We start from the raw sequence: 11,152 nt of genomic DNA on the forward strand, positions 1-11,152 counted from the left end.
CAAGCAACTTCCAAGAAGGATCCTCCAAGAAACTTGTCCACCAAGTTTCATCTTTTATAAATTGAGCTAATCTCCTATCTTGGAATATATGAGAAGAAGTTTTGTTGCTTTATTATGTTTTGTGTGAGATTATCAGGCAAATAAAAAAGGGTGTATGTGATAAAGCTTTGGGTTCAACCAATTGTGCAGTATTGGTGAACCGTACGACTTAGTCGTGCTGTTGTATTCTGGGGGGACAAGTCAAGGTTTTTTCTGTTGCACTGGTGTGAGGCTTTGACAACTGCAGAGGGCTTGAATTTCCTTAAAGAGAGCGAATTTCCCGTGCCTCAGCCCTTACAATAGTTATTGTAATTTTTATTATTTGTATTTTCTGGTGTTTTATTTGTAATTATCACCAACATCTTTCATGCATTTTTCTTTCTTACTTTTATAGCTGGCCATCCTAATTGTTCTTTTTGACTATGATATTTATTCTAGCTTCTTGGGTTTGATCTACCCTAACTACTGTGCAACTTGTGTGAAATCAAACTTATGTTAGGTGATAAAAACTTATTTTTTAACTAAATTTGTCCTTTGGAATATATTTGACACATATTGGTGGTGCCTTTACCAAAGAGACGTTCCCACAGGCTATGGAAGAAAAAAAAAAGAAGTTAGCAAAGAACCATGACCAACAACTGCGTACACTAAAAAATGCAGGGCATTGAATTTTCAACCCATCTTAATGCACCCATGACCATCAATTGTTGATTGGTGTGTTATATCTGTAAAGTTCTGTATGTGCTTTCAAACTTTTGTTTGTCTCTTGGCCATATTATATTGAACAAGATTTCTATTTGTGCAATTCAACTTATTGCTCATAATTCCTTTTCTTCGTAGGTAGCTCTACTAGCACAGATCGAAATAGTTGGATGTCATGTCACTGGAACAGCTTTTTTTACCGTGTCAATTTTTTTTTCATATGATGTGCATTCTTAGCACAAGATCATAAAGAGGTATCACAACTTTCTTAAATCCAACCAACTTTGGCATGCACATTTGGTAATTCTTCTAGAAGTTTTACGCTGTTCCTTTGGGTTTAAGATGGATTTTATCAGGAACTGGTGTTATGGTTAAAATGTTTTCCTTTTAACTATTTTCATTCATTTTTAAATTTTAATTATTTATTTTTTTGTCTTAAAAAATGTGTGACATTTATCTCTAATTTTGGATTCAAGCTTTTTCAGCTTCATATACTGCACAAAATTGTTAGGAGCATATCACATGCTGTGGCTATTTCTTTTGAACTATTTGTTTTTTTCTTTTTCGGGTGTTTAAATTTTTGTATTTTAGGTTATTTGTATGAAAATTTTGATTATATTATCCTGATGTTTTACATATTTAGTTACTAATTTTGGCTGCTTTGAAAGTTGGTGTTGGTCAATTGATGATTTGACGGTTGTCTTGGGTGTAGACTTGATAATTGATACTAGTTCATGCAATAAATTATGGATGATGCTGACAGTAAATAGAATTTTGATTAGGATTTTCAAACCATTGGTTACATGACCTTGGATTGGATGATTAGTGACTGGATGATTATGTGGTGGATCATTCTGGGATTACGAAGTTATGATCCCAATCATATATATTTTCTGTGTAATTATTGTTTTGAAACCATTAGGTTGCGTCTCCTGTTTGGGTGATTACATGGACTGTTGTGGCGTGCCATGGTACGTATAATCCTACTGTCTGTAAATGTTTGAACCTATAATTTTAGTATTTAATTTTAATTGCATTTTTAATTCAAATGTTAATATTCATGCCATGAATCATGGGTACTGGCACCAGCTCTGGCGGCCCAATTAGGGGCCCCAGTAGCCGAACCCCAAATGATCTTTAACTTTTGCAGTGTGTGTGGTTGAACCTCTACCCATTTCTTCTTCTGCTATCACTGTTTGTGGTGATGTTGCTTCTTAGTTGCTTGATGCTGTGCGGTGCAGGGGATTTAGTGTTCTCCGTATTATGGTGGTTCATTTGAATGCCTTAATGGATAGGAGTGGGCTGAGGGCTAGAAGTAGAAGTCAGGTAAATTTTCCATCCTTCTTTGACAAATGAATCTTTCATAAGTTTTTGGGAAGTAATTATTTGATAACAAACTTTTTTTGGAAACAATGCATTTGTTCATGGTGTTCTACATTTACTAGATTCAATGACTTTGTTTAGGGCGAGAGAGAGAGAGAGAATTAGGTTTTTGCACTGTGGTGGTGTGTGGGGACCCACATGGTTGATGTCCTAGGTAAAAACCGAAGTGATATTAGAAGATATGGAAGAGAAAATTTATGGAATTTGATAGTGTTTTTGCTGTAGTGACATTACTGTTTATGTTTATTTACGAAAGTTTTTATTCGATTTTTTGTTTCTTCACTTGAATTATAAGATAAGACCTCTTTACTAACATTTTTGTTTTATTTCTGGTACGAAAATCCATGAGTTGCTAATATTAATCACATCTAGGAGCAAATGTTTTCCTAAATAATTTTGGAGAATGTTTCTGCAAGATAGTTGCAATATCTGTTTTTCTCCCGCTCACAGCATGCAGACCACACTGTCGTGTTTTTTTTTTTCTTTCTCGGGTGCGACTTGTACTGTTTTGAATTTTTGAAAACCAGTAGAGCCCCAGTTGTTTCCTGATGATTCTATCCCCCTGTTAAATCAAAAATTAATTTTTGTTCAATCATTGTTTTGTTTTGAATAGGTTCAATTTTTGTGCTATTCAAAAAATAAATATTATATCAACCTTGGTTCCACAATCAAAGAAACATGAAATTTTCAGGGTTATTTAGTTATTTTCAAGGTGTGATGTGAATATATTGTGGTATTGAATAGATTTGGCCTTTTTAATGTTTTTTAAGTTGCCCTTTCCATTCATTTTATTTGAAATAATCTGGAATATTATTGTTTGCTCCATTTTGGTTTTAGTTGGTGAAATTTGTCCTCAGCTTAAGAAGGTTTTGATGGAATTGCTTTGGGAAAAGTTTAATTTGAAGTGAGAGTTTTGAATTGGTTTGGAATGTTTGTGGTTTGGATTATTGAATTTAAGATGGGAGGAAGTGGAGTGTGAAGTAGGATTGGGGAGGGGCTGGCTGACTGGCTGGTAGGTTTTGGGTTATGATTTTCAGTATTTCTGTTTTCAAATAGGAATGCAGTGCCACTATCATTACTTTTCTTCAATTAATGTTGGCACACACATCTAAGCACTTTTTAACTGTTGACAATGTTTAAGGTACCTTTAAAGTTTATTTTATTTTTAAAAAAATGTGTATTTAAATTCTAAAATAGAAATTATTGTTTTATTCAAATTTTATTTGTTACTGTCACAAAACTGAATATTATTCTCTTACAACAGACACTTCCTTACACTATTTTTCAACTGCAGGCCTTGGAACAGTGTTCTAGAATGAATCATCACCATTGATTTTTATTGGTTTATGATAATCATAGTAGGTTAGTGACAATGTTTTTTTATTCTTCGGAATGTTACTTATTCAAATATGTTTTGAAACATGTATAGGATGAATACATGCATTTCCATGAACATATTCATATGTATCGAGAACTTTTATGACCATTCCCACTCCTCTGCTTTTTCCTGCAAGTGAATGCTTCTTTGATATGTCTGCTTTATTATTGTTGTTTTTATTTCTGTATCTTTATCTGTTGTTCTTGTTACAATAGTATGCAGTAATATATGAGTTACAAAGCAGCATGTTAGGCGTGCATTGGAGCAGACCACCCTGCTGAAGTCATCGATGATGCGCCTGAAGATCTGGTATGTATGCTCTTTTTGCAATGGAGTTTTGTAATTATGCCTACCTTTTCTGAAATTGTCAAATAATATAATTCGGGGAAAGAATTATATATAATAATAGGCTGCCCTATTATGTCATGTACCTGAATTCTAATTCCTTTCTTCTAAAAATGTTTTATATGTGTTCTGAAAAAATTAATGGCTTCTTTTTGGTTGATAATTTACAAATTGATAAAGCTGTATTAGAATATTCTATGAACTTTAAAACTGTTGTAAACAATAATCTTAGCTTTGGCATGAGCTTGTTGGGCATGTGAGTTTTTCGGGTTTTTTGGCTAAAATAACCACGAAAAACAAAATAAATTAAAAAACAGTAAGACAAAATGTCACATCTTAAATATAATTATTTCATTTTTTCTCTTACAAAAATCAAAAAAGCCAAAAAAATCTATTTCAAACGAGACTTTTTAGCCTCATGCTAAAATAGTCAAAAAGTTAATTCACATCCCAAACTAATCAAAAGTCTGTTTAGACATTACAATTGGATACAAATAAAAAAATCTTTCTTTCCTCAATGACTAGTTAAGGGTGCGGGTTTGTAGGTCTCTGATTGTAAAGAAAGCATATAATGTTGGACTTTACCATGCCTGAATTAGCACAAGAAAATAATTTCTATCTCATATTGGAAGTTTTGCATGAAATTGGTGAAAGTTGATACACCCAGTGCTGATGGATATTCCTCGAAACAACATTGTTGTGAAATTTTGTTCTAAGTTTCACCTAATCATTAAAAATTATCTTTATTGATTCGTAGCCGGTATGAGCTAGTTTGGAGATTTTAATATTGGATTAAATATTAAAAATAAGTCTAGAAAAACTAGTTTGAGTCGATTTTTTTTTTCTCCCCACAATTTATGGTGTAAGCCTATAATATCTCATATTTTAATAACTCAATATCATAAAAAAAATATAATCTTAATCATTACGGTACTTTTAATCAATCAATAAAAAATAAATTTTTTAATTACTTAAAAAACTAAACATCAAGAGAAAAAATCTATTAAAGATGTGAATTGATTCGTACATTTTAGTGGTATAAAAACTTAAATTTTAAAATTGATTAGTTAAGTTTCCTTTCCAAATTTCTAAATTTAGCTTTCTAAATGGATTAATTAATTTTCCTTTTGAAATGTATAAATCAAGATTGTAGGAGCCAAAAAAATATATATATCGGCTTATTGGGGCTAATCCAAACAAGGCCTACAATGGTCCACCCCAAACAAATATTACACCCCTCATCTATATAAAATGGGGGCATCCTAGATGGGGGTATGTCATCTCTCTCAACACTACACACCAATACTCTTCATTTCTATACCTTCATTCTTTCAATCAAGTGACTGACTTCACTATCGGAGTGTCTCCGGTCGGTAACCCCAGTTGGGTGGCGTTGATCATGCTCATCTTTGCAGGCCTATAGGGACAAAGTTCATCTCTTCGTTGGATCTCTATAATCCATGTGAGAGAATTTTCCTAGTCTCACAATTGGCGCCGTCTGTGGGAAACATTTGCAAGCGTTCAACGAAAAGAAGAACAACTATGTTCTTGTAAGTAAAACTTTAACAACACTTTTGATCCTGCTCTTTGAAAATTATTTTAAGATTGATTCTTGGATTGGATATACTATGTTTGTGTGGCGACCTAGTGTGCCATCCGTCTCTTTTCCTTTGTTTAACCTCGGATTTGTCGCGTTAGTGTGTCGGGTCTCACTTGAAGTCTTGATTAATCGTCTGGGGTGTTGCACTTGGAAGTTTTTCCCCGAAATTCTTGTTCTTGCTTCTTTAGTGTTGATTCCCACTTGTTCCGGAGGGTGCGAGGTGCAGTCCAAGGTGCCTAGATTGGAGCGGGGAAAATTCTGGGCTGGAAACTAGGGGCCGCACGTGCGGAATTCAGGGGAGGTTTGGGGCTGCACATTGCAATATATGCAGGTGCTGGAGGAGGTGCGGCAAAGGAGGGCCACACGTGCGGGGTTGAGGGCTGCACGTGCGGGAGAGAGGCTCTGCACGTGCGGGACGATTGGCATTCTGAAAATCCTATTTTTTTAATCTTTTAGGGCTAATTGTGTCTCATTGTTTTGAACATCTCTCTCTCTAAAAACATTTTTACTCTCCCTTCTCTCTAAAAACTCTCATCTAGCACTCAAACTCTTTGATTTCTTGTGATCCTTGGAGCCTAGAGCCTTTATCTCTCACTAATCTTAAAGATCAAAGCTAGGGCTCCTCTTGGTGTAGTGGAAATTGAAGAATCTTTCATCTTGAATCTAGGGTTTCATCTTCATTTCTTCATCAAACATTGAGTTAGGGATTTCTTGAGTTATATATACATGTTTTGCCACATTGATGTTGATTCTAAAGTTTTCTTGAAGCTCTTATGTTAATTGTTATTTTGAGATCAAAAGGAAAATGTAGAGAGTTTTAAAAGCGGGTTTAAATCTCAACCCTTGTTAATCCATAAGGATTTTTCTTTTTAGTAAATTTAAGAAAGATGATTTTGGTAGGGTTTCACCAAAGAAAATGGGAAATGTTTGGTTTTGATGAAAAGCCCTAGAAATTGGAGATTTTGGGAAGTATGGAAATGCCTATGGAGCTCTTTCTTTTCTTGTGTTAAAAGAATGAATGAGTGTAGGTTTTCATGATGTGGTTTAGCAAAAATGGCAATCTTATTGATATATGAGAATGGAAAATTTGTTTTAAAACTATTGTTAAATGCATGAACATGTGTGGTTGTGAGATGACAAGTTGTGTACCATGGGTCATGAGAAATGGAAATCTTGGAAACTGATGTTCAAAAACATTGTATATAGTCTTGAAGGGACTAAATTGTTAAAGATTGTGCATAATGGGGACACATTGCTATGTGTTGATAGTTTTGGTTGTGTGCATGGTTAATTATGAAACAAGATTATTTAGAAGTAAATGGAGAAATGCTATGACGCATTGTTATTACATCATATACTTATGTAATTTATTATTATCACTCTTATTACGCATCTTGAATTGAGTTGGAAACGTTACATTGAGAAATAATATTTTGAATGAGAACTATTTTAATGTTATGGGGTAAATATGTTGGTAAGTCTGGTTAGGAGGTGTAGATGAATTTGATAAGTTGATCTGAGTGTCCGGGGTGAAAGACCGAAAACATGAGCGAAAGAGGTACTACTTCCCTTCCGGTTAGCAACCGGTAAAGTGGGGTTATTGGTAGTGCTTGTTGAGCCTACTTGCAAACACCAACCTAGGGATTACCTGTGTCGTATTTACCACCCCCTTTTGATAAAAATTGGAAGTTTCGGAAATTGTTGAGATTGCAAACTGTTACTGAAACATGGTGCCTTTCAAGAAGAACATAAAATGAAATTTTCTTTAAATTAAGTAGCATGGCATTGACATTTACATTTGACATTAAGAGTTTGCATAACTATATATACTTTGTAAGAATTCTCTACTGGGCTTTATGCTCACCCCTATGGGATTTTGGTGCAGGAAAAGACGTGGTGATCCCGCCAAGTTGAGGGCGTGGATAATCTGTGAAGAGTTAATAGCTCTATTCTGTTGTGAATTAATTGCTAGCCAAGGGCTATTTTTGTATGGGTCCGAGAGGCCACTTTTGTGTAACCGGGCTTAAGCCTTGGAAGTTGTAAGCCCATGAGGGTATTTATTTACCTTTGAGATTAGATGCTTCACATGCTATAGATTCATATGTTTGTCATACCGTTGAATTTATAAATCGCATGTAGAACTTTTGTAATAATTCTATTGATTTCTGAAGTAAAGGTTGGAGATTGGTCATTATTATTTTAGTGGGTGTGGGTTGATATATTATATGTGTTGGATTATTTTCGGGGCGTTACAGTTTGTGCTTACAAAATAGAGCTTTTTGTTCACTGTGAATCTTCATTAAAAAGTTTTAAAACAACATAGAATTCATGGTCTACTTTTGCATCTCTATTTTCCCTCTTTACAAATGGGTTTCACTTTTCTTAAAGAGAGCATCTTTTCGGCAATTCAAAAAGGTTGTTCGGCCAAACTCAATTTATTTATTCTATCTATATATATTTAGACTCATAGGTGATGTCTAACCTTTGTTGAATACAGAGATTTGACCAAGTTTATAGATATATGTGCATATATATTGTTGCTTACGTTTGTTGATCAACAAAAAGCTTCCACACCTTATTCGGCTTATTCGGCAACTTATTCAGCATATTATTAACTCTGCAATTCGGCATATCATTTGGCGTACTATCAACTCATAACTTGTTCGGCATATTATCAACTCAACTTGTTCGGCATATTATCAACTCTGCAATTTGGCATATCATTTTACATATTATCAACTCGGCTTTGGCAACTTTATTTAGCTTTGGCAACTTATTCGGTAATTATACCGCAACATTGCTTATCAACTCTGCAATTTGGCATCTCATTCGGCATATTATCAACTGCATATTAACATTACTCTACATATTATCAACTCGGCTTTGAGAACTTATTCGGCGACAGTATTCGGTAAAACATTATACCGCAACATTGCTTACTCGGCAAGATTGCTCGGCCACATTTCTTATTTGGCAATACTGCTTGAAATTATTATCATATGCAAATCATTCGGCTGCCAACTTGAATTCGCACAATAGTTTGCTTTCCAAAATCTCAGCGCCATAATGCCGTCATCAAGCTCAACGACAATGATAATCACGGATGGCACGCGTATATTATATCGACTGCAAACTACACAGTCTTGCTCAACATTACTATCTCGGCATAAAACTAGCATCTCGACTTGCCGGAATCCACATCTCAACCTACCACAGGATTCGTATCAGCTCGAAGAGTCCAAACCCACCAACCCGAGGAGCCAAGTAACCAAAGTCTGTCGACAGTTGCAAAACGGATCACATGTGTCGAAAACTGAAATTTTCAAAGCTGTCAAACTCAAGTTTTGACCATACCAGTGTGAAGTACCCCATTGAGACGAGTCCAACGCAGCAAATCGCGTTTAAATCGGAGCTAAAACGAAGCCGTACAAGCCCGTTGAAGTTTGCCCACACATTCATCTACTTCACGAAGAAGACGACCATGGCAAACATAAGAAATTAGTCTGTAACGCCTCGAAAATTTATAACATTACATGAGTATAACGATTAGCATCCATTATAAGAAAGCTGGAATTCGCAACCCTTACATTCATTGTATCATTAAGGTTTGGACAAAACAGTTTCACATGCAATTATACATTCAACGATATCAAATACATGAATCTACAGCATGTAGAACATCAAATTCAAAAGTAAATAAAATGCCCTAAAAGGCTTACAATTTCCAAGGCTTGAGTCCGGTTACACAAAAATAGTTTCACAAACCCATACATCTATAGCCCTAGGCTAGCAAAATGAACCACCACAAAATAAGAGCAATTTGCCCTCCACAAACACGTCCACGCCTTTAACTTGGCAGGATCACCACATCTTTTCCTGTACTAAAATTCCATAGGAGTGAGCATAGCCCAGTAGAGAAATCCTTAACAAAGTATATACACTTTATATAAGCCTCATAAAAAGGAATGCATATGTCATGCTATGCTTTTGACATGAAAATCAAATTATTATCTTTTGAAAATCTTTTATGCTCAATGATATCTTGAAATCTCAAAAAAATGCACAAATTAACAATTTAATTCATGGGGGCAATAAATACGACTCAAGTAATTCATAGGTTGGTGTCTACAAGTAGGCATAACTAGCACTACCAATACCCCACTTTATCGGTTGTTAACCGAAAGGGAAGTGGTACTTCCTCCGTGCGTGTTTTCGGTCTTTCACCCTGGACACTCAGGCCAACTTAACCAATTTCATCTACACCTCCTATCCAGACTTATCAACGTATTTACCCCAAAATATTTCAATAAAATTCACTTATAACTTATTTCCTCAATGCAAGTTTCCAAATTCGAATCAAAACATGTGATAACTAGTTGAATGAATAAGCAATACAACAATATTTATTTTTCCATGTTCAAATATTTCAACAATAATCCCATGAGAATCAAAAATCTCAATTTCTCTTTTCCATGCCATTTCACAAAATAGTCACATATTCATTTAATTATATCGATAAATAGCAACATTTCTTTATTTCATACCTCCTTCAACAATTTAGCCCTCACAAGACTATATCAACATTTGAACAACAATTTACAACATCAACAATCCTCATGCCCCATGAAAATCATCACTTAATACATAATAAATAATAATAAAAAAGTTCTCATCCTTTACTCATTTTGGCCCACAAAATAACATATTAACAATTGTCAACCACATGCATCTTTACATCTTTTGAAAACCCCAATTTCTAGGTTTTTCCCAACCACACTACACACACACCAATCTTTTGAAAGAATTTCCTCAAAAAAAAAAAAAACATTTCTCCCTAGCCAATGTAATTTAAACCCCTCAAGAAAGTTATTTAATGGAAAATAAGGAGCAAAACCCCTCCCAAACTACCCACATTATTGAGCCAACCATCAATATGCAACATTTACAAGAGAACTTCGAAAATCAACAATAAATCTTGCAAAAATATATATATGACTCTAAGAAAGTCTCTACCTCAAGTTTTGATGAAACAAAAGAGATGAAACCTTTGAAATCAATGGTGCCAAAACCTAATCTCCACCGTATACAATGTAGCTCTTGAGGAGCTTTTCAACTTTGATGAAGAAGCTATGGGCAAATTTCTAATGGATGTAAAAAGATCAAGGATTTGATCTTGTTTTGATGTAGAAAATGTAGAGAGAAAGGAGAGAAAATAGTTTTTAGAGACAGAGAGATGCAACAAAAGTGATATACAAACAGCCCAAAGAGAAGAAAAAGCTAGAAATCCGGACTCACCTACCACCGCACGTGCGGCACCTATGCCCGCACGTGTGGAGCGTGCCGTTCACACGTGCGGCCTTCATCCCCGCACGTGCGGCCCTTCCTCTTCCGCACCTGCTGTCTCAAGTGCTTTTATTTCAGTAAGCACCCAGCCATTTCCCTTGTTTTCCGCACGTGCGGCCCTGGTTCCCCAGTCCAGAAATTTTCCGATTCGATTCCAAACACTCCGGACTCGACTGTGCATCCTCCGAAACAAATGACACACAAACCCGAAATAAACAAGGACAAGAATTTTGAGAAAAAACTTCCGAACACAACAAACCCAATGAAGACAATAAGTGAAATGACGTATAACAAAACCAGTCATCACATAGTTTGTGCTTCGCGGAGCACCAGTCCCCTTTCAATCTAAGCCATTCAATCCA

General features: G+C 35.2%; 1 long non-coding RNA gene across 5 annotated transcripts; it reads left to right on the top strand.

Annotated features, from left to right (window-relative positions):
- Positions 1-86: 86 nt before the first annotated feature.
- On the top strand, positions 87-7,649 carry LOC114303853 (uncharacterized). 5 transcript variants are annotated; one of them, XR_014333265.1, is made up of 8 exons: positions 651-776; positions 880-995; positions 1,664-1,712; positions 1,983-2,067; positions 3,419-3,486; positions 3,718-3,811; positions 5,263-5,397; positions 7,333-7,649. It is a non-coding gene; the product is annotated as an uncharacterized LOC114303853 (long non-coding RNA). The 5 variants fall into 5 exon arrangements; XR_014333264.1 differs by lacking the exon at positions 1,664-1,712 and having other exon boundaries at positions 87-776; XR_014333266.1 differs by lacking the exon at positions 1,664-1,712 and having other exon boundaries at positions 630-776; positions 884-995.
- The last annotated feature ends 3,503 nt before the right edge of the window (positions 7,650-11,152 follow it).

Source organism: Camellia sinensis, chromosome 6 (genome assembly GCF_055761805.1).
Source record: "Camellia sinensis isolate YWXY chromosome 6, ASM5576180v1, whole genome shotgun sequence".
NCBI lineage: Eukaryota > Viridiplantae > Streptophyta > Magnoliopsida > Ericales > Theaceae > Camellia > Camellia sinensis.